Genomic DNA, 16050 nt, shown 5'->3' on the forward strand with positions numbered 1-16050 from the left:
TACCCTTATGCCTCACCTAACCTCAATTTGAAACCATAGCATAATCACTAACCCCTAACATCTAACCTAAGGCTAACCACCAACTTCCTCCCCTCCCCTAACCCTACCATTCATTCTGCCCTTTCACTTACCCTGTGGTTCTGAGGAGTCTTTTCTGATGTGGACGTGGCCCCCAAAGGCTCCTCCAGATTCCTCCAAGGGGTCCTGAGGAAGCCAGGCTCCTGTGAGTGCGGACGTGGCCCCACGTGTTCCTGAGGCATAGTCAGCGGGTCCTGAGGACACTGGGTCTCCTGTCACTGTTGACTATGCCTCACATCCTCTGGAAGCCTCACAGCAGGTCCTCAGGAGGCCGGGGGCTCCTGTCACCCTGGACATGACCCCACGTCCCCCAGAAAACTCACCGCGGGTCCTGAGGAGGCTGTGGGCTCCTGTCAGCATACACGCAGCCCCTTATGTCCCGAAGCCAAAGTGCAGGTCCTGAGGAAGACAGGGTTCCTGTCAGCATTGACGTGGCCCCACATTTTCCTCAAGCCTCACCATAAGACCTGAGGAGGCTGGGGTCTCCTGTCAGCATGGATGTGGCCCCAAATCTTCCCAAAACTTCACAGTGGGTCCTGAGGAGGCTGGAGACTCCTGTCACTGTGGATGCGGCACCCATATTTTTCTTAACCTCACCACAGGCTCTGACAAGGCTGGGGTCTTCTGTCCACATGGACGCATCCACATATTTCCCCAAGTCTACACCAGGGGTCCTGAGGAAGTCAGCGTCCTGTTGTGTCCATGTGGCCCCAAGTCCTCTCAAAGCGTCGCCGAGGGTTCTTAGGATGCCAGGGTTCCTGTAACCATGAATGCGGCCCCCAGCTTCCAGAAGCCTCAACTTATGTCCTGAGGGGCCCGGGAGCTCCTGCCAGAGTGAACGTATCGCCACATCTTCCTGAAGCCTCCCCACAGGTCCTGAGGCAGCTCAGAGGCTCCTGTCAGCGTGGGTGGGGGCCCATATCTTCCTGAAGTTTCCCCGCGGGTCGTGAGACTGCTCAGGGGCGCCTGTCAGCATGGATGCGGGCCCACAATTTCCTGAAACCTCCCCGCGGGTCCTGAGGTGCTCAGGGTTCCTGTCAGCATGAATGTGGGCCCACTTCTTCCTGAAGCCTCCCCGCGGGTCCTGAGGAGCCTGCAGCTCATCAGCATAGACGCGTTCCCATGTCTTCCACAGGCCTCCCCAGTACAGGCTGGCTCCTGTTAGTGCAGGCAGAGGAGGCCTACTGCACATGCGCGTGCCATGGGCGGGGCCTGGGCTCGGGCGCCCCCTGCGGGATGCTCAGGCGCTACAGGAGACTGTGCAGGAGGCAGCGGGTGCTCTAGGGGCCGCACCTGCCTCCTTTCAGGCTCCAGCTATGGCCTGTTAGCTTTGGAAACATCTCACTGAGAAGGAGCCCAACACCCGGCTTCCCCAGAAATACTTAAGGACAAGGGATTGGAGCCCACAGGACGTGAAAGGAAATGTGGACCAGACTTTTACCACATCCTGCAAAACTCACTCAACCCTCTTCCACTGTGGGCGGGACCGTGGGTTGGTGCAGCCGCCCTGGAAACAGTGTGGAGGCCCCTCAGGAAGTTACAAATAGAGCCACCTTGCGACCAGCAGGTGAACGGCCTGGAGCTCACTCCGAAGATACAGATGCAATGAGACTTGGGACACCTGCACCCCAATGTCCACAGCAGCCGGGTCCACAGTAGCCACACTGTGGGAGGAGCCTCGTTGCCCTCTGCCAGATGATGGATAAAGAGGATGGGAGATAGATAATGGTCATAGAGAGAGGAATGGAACTCAGCTATCAAAGAGAAGGAAATCTTGCCATTTGCAATGATGTGGATAGAACTAAAGGGATCATGTTAAGTGAAGTAAGTCACTCGGGAAAGAGAATGACCGTGTGGTTTCATTCATAGGTGGAATTAAAGAAGTAAGCAGATGAACAACTGTGAAGGGAAGTAAAAACAAAAAAGATGAAAACAGATACAGGAAATACAGACTCTTAATGATAGGAAACAAACTGAGGGTAGCTGGAGGGGGCGGATAACAGGGGACCGGCATGAAGGAGGTCATGTGATGTCACGAGCACAACTGTTATCTCCAACTGGTGAATCCCTGAATTCTTCCTCTGAAAGTATAATACACTATACGTTAATTAATTGGGTTTAAATTAAGTTAAAAAAATCAGTTGTATCAGAGCACATTTCCTTCTGGACTCTCTGTTTTGCTCATTCAGCTTATGCCGGGACCCCCCCCCCATGGGTCTGGCTTGTCTAAGTAGGCTCCACGCCTCGTCCATGGCCCAGCACAGGGCTAGAACTCACGACCCCTGAGATCAGGACCGGAGGTGAGGTCAGAAGTCAGATGCTTAACCGACGGAGCCAGCCGGGGGCCCGAGAACCACACTGCTTTATCCTGTGTCTCTGTGACATCTTTTGAAATAGGAAAGTGCTGGGTCCCACTCTGTCATGCTTCTCCAATACTGATTTGCTGTCCGGGGTCATTTGTTGTGGGGGTTGGATGTTATGCAATTTTTTTTTCCTATTTCTAAGATCTGCCACCATGATTTTGATAGGAATGACATTGAAACTGAGGGTGGCTACAGGAACTGCGCACATTTTCACAAGATGAGGCTCCCACCCCACGAGCCCAGGCCGGCCTCCCAGAGCCTGGTATGGCTCAGTGCACAAGTCTTGTGCTCCTTTGGTTCAGTCTCATTATTTATTGTCCTTGATGTTCCTGAGAATGGCGTCATGTCCTTCTTTTCCTTCCTGAGTGCTCATTGTCAGGACACACCAAGGCTATTCTGATCTGTAGGGTCAGTTTTTGTCCCGTGACTTTACTGAACTCACTCCTTAGTTCTAACAGGTTTTGGTGGAACGTATTGTTCCGTATGTTGGCAATCGCTGAATTGAACTCAGATACACGTCAGTACAGTCCTGACACTTCCACTTGCATTTCTCAAACCTCTGCCAGCACCTAACATAAGGAAGTTAGCAGCAACGACTACGGGCATGCAGGATGCGGGAGGGTCCTGCCCTGAGCTCAGCTTTCAAAAGGAGGCATGCTTCGAAGCCAGCTTTCTACTAACTGCGTTCTGATGGCTATGAGAACGTGGTAGCATTGTAATTCAGGATGTTCCATGAACACCGCTTTACTGAACCTGGAGACACAACCTTGCAGCCTGCAGCTGGCCCCTTGCGTCCCATGAGCTTCTGACAACATGTCTAGTGAGGATGTTATAACCGTATCTGCAGGCAGTGTGGAACTGGGGAGGACCACGTTTGAGCTCATCTCTGAGAGGGAAGTTCCCCAGTTCCCTGTTTCTAGTACTGCGTCTTCAGCAAATAGGGACAGTGTGACGTCCCCCTTCCAGGTGTGGAACCTTTGCTGTTAACAGCTTAATGTCCTAGAAAGCTCCACAATTGAATCAAAACTGAGCCCAGGCCAAGGGCAGGAAGCCCCTATTAGAATGAGAACAGGGATCAATGCCCATGAAGGCCCCATATCAAAATGTAAACAGAATAGAGGAATTGCTCCAGCCCTTCTGGAGGTCCCCAGACCAGCCCTTAAAACTAAGCTAAAACCCACCTCGGGGTCCAAGTCCCTGCTCTGCTGTATTGGGTATACTTGGACACAAGATCAAGCTTGTAAATAATGCCTCGTGTGTTTGCATTGGAATCGGCTTCTTGGTGGTTTCTCATATTCGCAATCATGGGCACAACAGTCTGAGATAAAAACAAAACCAAAAGAAACTTGGACACGGGCAGAGTGAAAGCAGGGTTCTGAGAGAAGCGGCAGAGACCCGGGGGCTTGGCGGCTCTTCTGTGATGAGCGTGCAGACTACGGGGTGGAATCCTCAGCACCAGAGCCATAGGACCCAGCGTCCCCACCGGGCTCCCCCCATCAGCCCCAGTCTTAGGGAGCAGCACAGCACTGCCCGCTGGAGGCCAGAGGTGCTGATGCCCACCCCGTCTCTGATCCGCGCAGGTGCACCTACCAGGCAGATGTGCACCTGACAATCAGTGCCACATCCCATTCCCAGACCTTACAAAGACCACTCGCTGCCACCAAGTTGTCAGACCACAGAGGCCCGGAGACGAGGCCCGGAGACACATTTGCCTCTCGCAAAACGCGTCCCGTATCGAACGAAATCCTTTTCAAGCGAAGCGTACAGGCGGTCTGCATGTGGGATGTTCAAGTCCTAAGCTCAATCAAAAGGAGTGTGCATGACTTGGAGGCAGCTGTCCGCTAGGCCCGAAATTGACAAGGCAGATACTTGCTTTTCTCGCCCCTACTCTTCGGCATACAACGAAATGCTGTGGAAGCGAAACGTACAGGCAGTCAGGATGGGGGAGGTACAGGCCATAAGCTCAACTCTCAGAAGTGTGTATACTTTGCAGTCCGATGTCTGCTAGACACTTATCGAGGCGAGGTATACCCGAGCTACACTCTAATTGAACAAGGACGTTAGCAATCCCTGTATTGAACTTAATACACGTGAGTACAGTCCTGACACTTCCATTTGCATTTCTCCAACCTCTCCCAGCACTTCACTTAAGGATGTTAGCAGCTATGACTATGGGCAGGCAGGATGTGGGAGGGTCCTGCCCTGAGCTCAGCTCTCACAAGAGAGCATGCCTAGAAGCCAGCTTTCAACTAGCTACGTTCTAATGGCTGTGAGACAATAGCAGTCTTCTAACTCAGGAGGTTCGAAGAATACCACTCTACTGCACCTGGAGACACCTTCCAGGCCTGCATTATTCCACTTGCGTCTCACAAGCTTCTGACAAACGTCTCTGGTGAAGTTGTTCAAAACTCATTCTGCAGGCAGTGTGGAACTGTGAGGGACTGGGTGTGAGCTCAACTCTCGGAAGAGAGATGCTTTTGCACCCAGGGTACAGCTAGCTTCTCACGTATGGAACTAAGTAGGTAGCACCTTTCTAAGACAGGAATTACTAGGAAATCGCTGGATTGAGCTTGGAGACACTAGTCTTATGTGCCGGGACTTTCCAGTTACTTCTCACTTCCCTTCAGTCTCGCCTCGAGCCTGCCTGTTAGCAGCGAAGTGTACCTGCAGGCAGGATGTGGGAAGTACAGGCCATAAGCTCAAGTCTCAAAAGTGTGTACGCCTGGGAGGCAAATGTCTGCTACCCACTCGTACATGGGAGTTAGAAACTAGCTACACTCTTTGAAGAAGGCCATTTGAAGTCGCTGTATTCAACTCAGATAATCGTGAGTACAGGCCTGACACTTCCTCATGCATTTTGCCGCTGTCTCCCAGCACCTAACATAAGGATATTAGCAGCTATGACTACGGGCAAGCAGGATGTGGGAGGTTCCTGCCCTGAGCTCAGCTTTTCAAAGGAGGCATGATTCGAAGCCAGCTTTCTACTAACTGCATTCTGATGGCCATGAGAACGTAGCAGCATTGTAATTCAGGATGTTCCATGAATACCGCTTTACTGCACCTGGAGACACAACCTTGAAGCCTGCAGGTTGCCTCTTGCATCCCACGAGCTTCGAAAAACATGTCTAGTGAGGATGTTCGTAACTGTATCTGCAGGCAGTGTGGAACTGGGAAGGACCACGTTTCAGCTCATCTCCGAGAGGAAAGTTCCCCAGAGAGAGCTTTCAGCTAGGTACTCAGGTTTGGAAGTTAGTATGGAGCTCCCATCTGAGGGAGGACTTCCTCAGAGGTTGCTGGATTGAACTAAGACACATTTGCCTCTCAAAACTTGCGTCCCGTATCGAACGAAATCATTTGGAAGCGAAGCATACAGGCGGTCAGCATGTGGAGGGTTCAAGTCCTAAGCTCAATCCAAAGGAGTGTGCATGCCTTGGAGGCAGCTGTCCACTAGGTGCAAAATTGACAAGGCAGACACTTGGTTCTCACTCTGCTACTCTCCCGCATACAACGAAATGCTGTGGAAGCGGAACATACAGGCAGTCAGGATGGGGGAGGTACAGGCCATAAGCTCAACTCTCAGAAGTGTGTATGCTTTGCAGGCCGATGTCTGCTAGACACTTATCGAGGCGAGGTATACCTGAGCTACACTCTAATTGAACAAGGACGTGGCAATCGCTGTATTGAAGTCAGATGCACGTGAGTATAGTCCTGACACTTCCACTTGCATTTCTCCAACCTCTCCCAGCACCTAACATAAGGATGTTAGCAGCTACGACTACCAGCAGGCAGGATGCGGGAGGGTCCTGCTCTGAGCTCAGCTTTCAAAACGAGGCATGCCTCGAAGCCAGCTTTCTACTAACTGCGTTCTGATGCCATGGGAAAGTGGCATCATTGTAATTCTGGATATTCCATGAATACCACTTTACTGCACCTGGAGACACAACCTTGAAGCCTGCAGCTTGCCCCTTGTGTCCCATGAGCTTCTGACAAACATGTTTAGTGAGGATGTTCGTAACTGTATCTACAGGCATTGAGGAACTGGAAGGACCTCGTTTCAGCTCACCTCCGAGAGGGAAGTTCCCCAGAGAGAGAACTTTCAGCTAGGTAATCGGGTTTGGAAATTAGTATGTAGCTCTCATCTGAGGGAGGAATTCCTCAGAAGTTGTGGATTGAACTAAGACACATTTGACTCTCACAAAACTTGCGTCCCGTATTGAAAGAAATCGTTTGGAAGCAAAGCGTACAGGCGGTCAGCATTTGGAGGTTCAAGTCCTAAGCTCAATCCATGGGAGTGTTCATGCCTTGGAGGCAGCTGTCCTCTAGGCACGAAATTGACAAGGCAGACACTTGGTTCTCACTCCACTACTCTACCGCATACAACGAAATGCTGTAGAAGCGAAACGTACAGGCAGTCAGGATGGAGGAGGTACAGGCCATAAGCTCAACTCTCAGAAGTGTATGCTTTGCAGGTCGATGTCTGCCAGACACTTATGGAGGCGAGGTATACCCGAGTTGCACTCTAATTGAACAAGGACGTTGGCAATCCCTGTATTGAACTCAGAACACGTGTGTACAGTCCTGACACTTTCATTTTCATTTCTCCAACCTCTCCCAGCACCTCACTTAAGGATGTTAGTAGCTATGACTATGGGCAGGCAGGATGCGGGAGGGTCCTGCCCTGAGCTCAGCTCTCACAAGAGAGCATGCCTAGAAGCCAGCTTTCAACTAGCTGCGTTCTAATGGCCGTGAGACCAAAGCAGTCTTCTAACTCAGGAGGTTCGAAGAACACTCTACTGCACCTAGAGACACCTCCTGGGCCTGCATTATTCCACTTTTGTCTGACAAGCTTCTGACAAACGTCTCTGGTGAAGATGTTCAAAACTCATTCTGCAGGCAGTGTGGAACTGTGAGGGACTGGGTGTGAGCTCAACTCTCGGAAGAGAGATGCTTTTGGACTCGGTGTTCAGCTAGCTTCTCATGTATGTAACTAAGTAGGTAGCACCTTTCTAAGACAGGAATTACTAGGAAATCTATGGATTGAGCTTGGAGGCACTAGTCTTGTGTGCCGGGACTTTCCACTTACTTCTCACATCCCTTCAGTCACGCCTTGAGCCTAGGCCTGTTAGCAGCGAAATGTAGGATGTGAGAAGTACAGGCCATAAGTTCAACTCTCAAAAGTGTGTACGCCTGGGAGGCAGATGTCTGCTACCCACTCATACATGTTAGAAACTAGCTACACTCTTTGAAGAAGGCCGTTTGAAATCGCTGTATTCAACTCAGATGATCGTGAGTACAGGCCTGAGACTTCCACATGCATTTGGCCACCCTCTCCCAGCACCTAACATAAGCATATTAGCAGTTACGTCTACGGGCAGGCAGGATGAGGGAGGGTCCTGCCCTGAGCTTAGCTCTCAAAAGGAAGCATGCCTAGAAGCCACCTATCTACTAGCTCGTTCTTATGGCCTTGTGAACGTAGCAGCATTGTAAGGCTGTACACTTACAATGAATACCGCTCTAATGCACCTGGAGACACAACCATTGAAGCCTGCAGCTGGACCTTGCGACCCATGAGCTTCCGAAAACATGTCTAGTGAGTACGTTCGTAACTGCATCTGCAGGCAGTGTTGAACTGGGAAGGACCACGTGTCAGCTCATCTCACAGAAGGAAATTCCCCAGAGAGAGAGATATCAGCTAGGTACTCAGGTTTGGAAGTTAGTATGTAGCTCCCATCTGAGGGAGGAATTCCTAGGAAGTCACTGGATTGAACTAAGAGACACTTGCCTCTCGCAAAACTTGCATCCCGTATCGAATGAAATCCTTTGGAAGTGAAGCATACAGCCGGTCAGCATGTGGGAGGTACAGGCCATAAGCTCAACTCTGAGAAGCGTGTATGCTTTGCAGGCAGCTGTCTGCTAGCCACTCTTTTATGGGAGTTAGAACCTAGCTACACTTTAATTGAACAAAGCTGTTGGAAATCGCTGGATTAAACTCAGTTACACGTGACTACAAGCCTGAAACGTCTACATGCTTTTCACAACCTCTTCCAGCACCTAACATAAAGATGTTAGGACTTATGTCTACAGGCAGTCAGGTTGCGGGAGGGTCCTGCCCTCACCTCAACTCTCACAAGGAAGCATGTCTAGAAGCCAGCGTTCAACTAGCTGCATTCTTCTGGCCCTGAGAACGCAGCAGTATTCTAACTCAGGAGGTTCCAAGAATACCACTCTATTCCACCTGAAGACACCTTCCAGGCCTGCATTATTCCACTTGCGTCTCACAAGCTTCTGACAAGCATCTCTGGTGAAGACGTTGGAAGGACATTCTGCAGGCAGTGTGGAACTGTGAAGGACTGGGTGTGAGCCCAACTCTCTAATGTAAGTTGCTGTTGGATGCAGGGTTCTATTAGCTAGTATGGAACTTATTAAGTAGCACCAGTCTAAGACAGGAACTACTAGGAAATCGAGGGATTGAGCTTGGAGGCACTACACTTGTGGGCCTCACCTGGACGAGGTGACTGGTTCCCACCTGGGACTCACCTGGACCTGATAACTTTGCTCCACACTTTGGCCTCACCTGGCCCTGATGACTCTGGGCCCCCCACCTAGGCCTCAATCTGGACCTGGTGACTGTGGTCCCCACCTGGATCTCACCTGGACCTGGTGACTCTCGTTCCCACATGAACCACACCTGGACCTGGTGACTGTGGTGTCCTTCTAGCCTCACATTTAGCTGGGGACTCCGGTCCCCACCAGGGCCTCCCCTGGATCTGGTGACTCTGGCCTGAAGGTTGGCCTCACCTGGACCTGGTGAGTGGGGTTGCAACCTGCCCCTCACCCATGCCTGGTGACTCAAGTCCCCACGTGGGCCTCACATGCACCTGGTGAATCTGGTCCTTACCTGGTCCTCGCCCGGACCTGGTGATTTTGGTCACCACCTGGGCCTCACCTGAACCTGGTGAATCTGGTCCCCATCTTGGCCTCACCCAGTCCTGGTGACTTTGTTCTCCACCTGTACATGATTGCTGTGGACTCCTTCTTGGCCTCACCTGGAAGTGGTGACTCTGATCGTATCTGGGCCTCACCCAGATCTGGTGACTCTGGTCCTCACCTGGGCATCATTGGGACCTGGTTACTCTGTTCCACACCTGAGCCTCACCTGGACATGATGATCTGGAACCTCTCTGGGCCTCACCCTGACCTGATGACTCTGGTCCCCATGTGGATGTCACCTAACCAGGTGATTCTGGTACCCCCCTAGGCCTCCACCAGTCCTGGAAACTCTGGTACTCAACTGGGCCTCACCTGGATGTAGTGATCATGCTCCCCACCTGGGACTCATATGGACCTGGTGATTCTGGTCTACCCCTGAGTCTACTCTGGATCCGGTGAGTGTGGTCCCCACCTGGGCTTCACTTGGATCTGGTTATTCTGATCCCCATCTGGGCCTCACCTGGCCCTGTTGACCATGGTCCTCCACTGGGCATAATTGGGACCCAGTTACTGTGTTCCACAACTGGACCTCACCTGGACCAGGTGACTCTGGTCCCCCTCTGGGTCTCACCCTTCCCTAGTGACTGTGAACCCCACTTTGGCCTGACTTGGACCTGCTGACTCTGGTTGCCATTGTGCCTCACCTCGAACTGTTGACTCTGGTTCTTTCAAGGGCCTCCCCTGTACCTGGTGATCCTGGATCCCATCTGGGTCTCACCTGGAGCTGGTGACTGTTGTCACCACCTGGGACTCACCTGGACCTGGTTACTGTGTTCCACAACTGGGCCTTACATAGAATTGTTGACCATGGTCCCCAGCAGGCCTCACATGGACCTGTTGCCTCTGTTCCCCACCTGGACCTCACGTGTACCTGGTAACTCTGGTCCTCACCTGGGCCTCATCTGGACCTGGTGACTCTGGTCCCCACCTGGGCTCCACCTGGATCTGGTGACTCTGGCACCCACCTGGACCTCTCCTGGACCTGGTGACTCTCTTTCCAACATGGACCTCACCTGGATCTGGTAACTGGTCCTCAGATTGGCCTCACTGGACTTGGTGACTATCGTCCCCACTTTGACCTAACTCAGACCTGGTGAATCTTGTCCCCACCTAGGCCTCACCCAGACCTGGTGACTCTTGTCCCCCGCTATGCCTCAATTCGACCTGATGAATCTGGTCCTCACGTGGGCCTCACATGGACCTGGGACTCAGCTGGATAGAGTGGCTCTGGTTCCCACATGGGGCTCACCTGATTCTGGTGACTGTGGTCTCCTTCTATGCCTCACCAGGACCTGGTGATTCTGATCCCCTCTGGGCCTTGCTTGGCCCTAGTGACTCTGGTCCCCACCTAGGCATCATTGCGACATGGATACTCTATTCCACACCTGGGCCTCACTTTGACCGGGGACCTCTGGTCCCACTCTGGGCCTCAATCTAAACTGGTTACTCTGGTTGCCCTCTGGGCCTCACCCTTACCTGGTGACTCTGGTCCCCCCATGGGCTTCACTTGGACCTGGTGAATCTGGTCCTTACCTGGTCCTCACCTGGACCTGGTGACTCTGGTCACCACCTGGGTCTCACCTGGACTTGGTGAATCTTGTTGCCACCTGGGCCTCACCTGGACCTTGTGACTGTAGTCCCCACCTGGACCTCACCTGGATTTGGTGGCCTTGGTTCCCATATGGGGCTCTCCTGGACCTGGTTCCTGTGGTCTCCTTCTGGCCTCACCTTTAATAATATGACTATGATCCATATTTGGGCCTCACCTGGACCTGGTGACACTCGTCCTTACCTGGGCATCACTGGGACCTGGTTTCTCTCTTCTATACCTGGGCCTCACCTGGACCTGGTGACTCTCGTACCGCTCTGGGCCTCATCCTGACGTGGTGACCCTGGTTCCCACCTGTATATCACCTGGACGGAGAGAGTCTGGTCCCCATCTGGGCCTCACCCGGAGCTGGGGACTCTGGTCCTCAACTGGGCCTCAACAGGACCTGGTGAATCTACTCCTCACTTAGGCCTCGTCTGGACCTTTTGACTCTGGTCCCACCTGGGCATCAATGGGACATGGTTACTCTGTTCCCCACCTGGGACTCACCTGGACCCAATAACTTTGCTCCACACTTTGGCCTCACCTGGCCCTGATGACTCTGGGCCCCCCACTTAGGCCTCAATCTGGACCTGGTGACTGTGGTCCCCACCTGGATCTCACCTGGACCTGGTGACTCTCGTTCCCACATGAACCACACCTGGACCTGGTGTCTGTGGTGTCCTTCTAGCCTCATATTTACCTGGTGACTCCGGTCCCCACCAGGGCCTCACCTGGATCTGGTGCCCTGGCCTGCAGGTTGGCCTCACCTGGACCTGGTGAGTGGGGTTGCCACCTGCGCCTCACCCATACCTGGTGACTCAGGTCCCCACGTGGGACTCACTTGGACCTGGTGAATCTGGTCCTTACCTGGTCCTCACCCAGACCTGGTACTCTAGTCACCACATAGGCCTCTCGGAACTGGTGAATCTGGTCCCCATCTGGGCCTCACCCAGTCCTGGTGACTTTGTTCCCCACCTGGACCTAATTGCTGTGGACTCCTTCTTGGCCTCACCTGCAACTGGTGACTCTGATCCTACCTGGGCCTCACCCAGATCTGGTGACTCTGGTCCTCACCTGGGCATCATTGGGACCTGGTTACTCTGTCCACACCTAAGCCTCACCTGGACATGATGACTCTTGAACCTGGGCCTCACCCTGACCTGGTGAATCTGGTCCCCATCTGGTTGTCACCTGGACCAGGTTATTCTGGTACCCCTCTAGGCCTCAACCAGACCTGGTGACTCTGGTCCTCAACTGGGCCTCCGCTGGAACTAGTGAATATTCTCCCCAACTGGGCCTTATCTGGACCTAGTGACTCTGGTCCCTACCTGGGCATCATCAGGACATGGTTACTCTATTCCCCACTGGGACTCACCTGGACCTGGTGATTCTGGTCTGCACCTGAGTCTACCCTGGATCTGGTGACTGTGGTCCCCACCTGGGCCTCACTTGGACCTGGTGACTCTGATCCCCATCTGGGCCTCACCTGGCCCTGTTGACCATGGTCCTCCACTGGGCATAATTGGGACCCAGTTACTGTGTTCCACAACTGGACCTCACCTGGACCAGGTGACTCTGGTCCCCCTCTGGGTCTCACCCTGACCTGGTGACTGTGAACCCCACTTTGGCCTGACGTGGTCCTCCTGACTCTGGTTGCCACCTGCGCCTCACCTCGAACTGTTGACTCTGGTTCTTTCAAGGGCCTCCCCTGTACCTGGTGATCCTGGTCCCCACCTGGGCCTCACCTGGATGTGGTGACTGTTGTCACCACCTGGGATTCACCTGGACCTGGTTACTGTGTTCCACACCTGCGCCTCATGTACACCTGTTGACCATGGTCCCCAGCTGGCCTCACATGGACCTGTTGCCTCTGGTCCCCACCTGGGCCTTATGTGTACCTGGTAACTCTGGTCCTCACCTGGGCCTCATCTGGACCTGGTGACTCTGGTCCCCACCTGGGCTTCACCTGGATATGGTGACTCTGGTCCCCACCTGGACCTCTCCTGGACCTGGTGACACTCTTTCCAACATGGACCTCACCTGGACCTGGTGACTCTCATCCCCACTTTGACCTAACTCAGACCTGGTGAATCTTGTCCCCACCTAGGCTTCACCCAGACCTGGTGACTCTTGTCCCCAGCTATGCCTCAATTCGACCTGATGAATCTGGTCGTCACGTGGGCCTCACATGGACCTGGGACTCAGCTGGATACACTTGCTCTGGTTCCCACATGGGGCTAAGCTGATACTGGTGACTGTGGTCTCCTTCTAGGCCTTACCAGGACGTGGTGATTCTGATCCCCTCTGGGCCTTGCATGGCCCTAGTGACTCTGGTCCCCACCTAGGCATCATTGGGACCTGGATACTCTATTCCACACCTGGGCCTCACTTTGACCGGGGACCTCTGGTCCCACTCTGGGCCTCAATCTAAACTGGTTACTCTGGTTCCCCCTCTGGGCCTCACCCTTACCTGGTGACTCTGGTCCCCCCATGGGCTTCACTTGGACCTGGTGAATCTGGTCCTTACCTGGTCCTCACCTGGACCTGGTGACTCTGGTCACCACCTGGGTCTCAACTGGACTTGGTGAATCTTGTTGCCACCTGGGCCTCACCTGAACCTTGTGACTGTGGTCCCCCCCCGGGACCTCACATGGATCTGGTGGCTCTGGTTCCGATATGGGCTCTCTAGGACCTGGTTCCTGTGGTCTCCTTCTGGCCTCACCTGGAACAAAACGACTCTGATCCATATTTGGGCCTCACCTGGACCTGGTGACTCTGATACTTACCTGGGTGTCATTGGGACCTGGTTATTGTCTTCTATACCTGGGCCTCACCTGGACCTGGTGACTCTGGTCACCCTCTGGACCTCACCCTGACCTGGTGACTGTGCTCCCACCTGGGCCTCACCTCAGCAAGGTGACTGGTTCCCACAGGGACCTCACCTGGACCTGGTGAATCTGGTCCACACATGGGCATCATGAGACCTGGTTACTCACTTCCACTTCGGGGCCTCACCTGGACCTAGTGACTCTCGTCCCCTTCCGGGCCTCACCCTTACCTGGTGACTCTGGTCCCTCCCTATGTTTCACTTGGACCTGGTGAATCTGGTCATTACCTGGACCTCACCTGGACCTGGTGACTCTGGTCACTACCTGGGTCTCACTTGGACATGTTGAATCTTTTTTTTTTAATAAAATAATTTTTATTGGTGTTCAATTTACCAACATATAGAATAACACCCAGTTCTCATCCCGTCAAGTATCCCCCTCAGTGCCCGTCACCCACTCACCCACACCCCCCGCCCTCCTCCCCTTCCACCACCCCTAGTTTGTTTCCCCGGATTAAGAGTCTTTATGTTCTGTCTCCCTTTCTGATATTTCCCACACATTTCTTCTCCCTTCCCTTATATTCCCTTTCACTTTTATTTATATTCCCCAAATGAGTGAGAACATACACTGTTTGTCCTTCTCCGATTGACTTACTTCACTCAGCATAATACCCTCCAGTTCCATCCACGTTGAAGCAAATGGTGGGTATTTGTCGTTTCTAATGGCTGAGTAATATTCCATTGTATATATAAACCACATCTTCTTTATCCATTCATCTTTCAATGGACACCGAGGCTCCTTCCACAGTTTGGCTATTGTGGACATTGCTGCTATAAACAGCGGGGTGCAGGTGTCCCATGTTCATTGCATCTGAATCGTTGGGGTAAATCTCCAAAAGTGCAATTACTGGGTCGTAGGACAGGACTATTTTTAACTCTTTGAGGAACCTCCACACAGTTTTCCAGAGTGGCTGCACCAGTTCACATTCCCACCAACAGTGTAAGAGGGTTCCCTTTTCTCCGCAGCCTCTCCAACACTTGTGGTTTCCTTCCTTGTTAATTTTCCCCATTCTCACTGGTGTGAGGTGGTATCTCATTGTGGTTTTGATTTGTATTTCGCTGACGGCAAGTGATGCAGAACACTTTCTCATGTGCATGTTGGCCATGTCTATGTCTTCCTCTGTGAGATTTCTGTTCATGTCTTTTGCCCATTTCATGATTGGATTGTTTGTTTCTTTGGTGTTGAGTTTAAGAAGTTCTTTATATATCTTGGAAACTAGCCCTTTATCTAATACGTCATTTGCAAATATCTTCTCCCATTCTGTAGGTTGTCTTTTACTTTTTTGACTGTATCCTTTGCTGTGCAATAGCTTCTTATCTTGATGAAGTCCCAATAGTTCATTTTTCCTTTTGTTTCTTTTGCCTTCGTGGATGTATCTTGCAAGAAGTTACTGTGGCCAAGTTCATAAAGGGTGTTGCCTGTGTTCTCCTCTAGGATTTTGATGGACTCTTGTCTCACATTTAGATCTTTCATCCATTTTGAGTTTATCTTTGTGTATGGTGAAAGAGAGTGGTCTAGATTCAATCTTCTGCATATGGATGTCCAATTTTCCCAGCACCATTTATTGAAGAGACTGTCTTTCTTCCAAAGGATAGTCTTTCCTCCTTTATCGAATATTAGTTGACTATAAAGTTCAGGGTCCACTTCTGGGTTCTCTATTCTGTTCCATTGATCTATGTGTGTTTTTGTGCCAGTACCACACTGTCTTGATGACCACAGCTTTGTAGTGCAACCTGAAATCTGGCATTGTGATGCCCCCAGATATGGTTTTCTTTTTTAAAATTCCCCTGGCTATTCGGGGTCTTTTCTGATTCCACACAAATCTTAAAATAATTTGTTGTAACTCTCTGAAGAAAGTCCATGGTATTTTGATAGAGATTGCATTAAACGTGTATATTGCCCTGGGTAACATTGACATTTTCACAATATTAATTCTGCCAATCCATGAGCATAGAATATTTTTCCATCTCTTTGTGTCTTCCTCAATTTCTTTCAGAAGTGTTCTATAGTTTTTAGGGTATAGATCTTTTACCTCTTTGGTGAGATTTATTCCTAGGTATCTTATGCTTTTGGGTGCAATTGTAAATGGGATTGACTCCTTAATTTCTCTTTCTTCAGCCTCATTGTTAGTGTATAGAAA

The sequence above is a fragment of the Canis lupus genome, chromosome 22 (assembly GCF_048164855.1).
Source record: "Canis lupus baileyi chromosome 22, mCanLup2.hap1, whole genome shotgun sequence".
NCBI classification, from domain to species: Eukaryota; Metazoa; Chordata; class Mammalia; order Carnivora; family Canidae; genus Canis; species Canis lupus.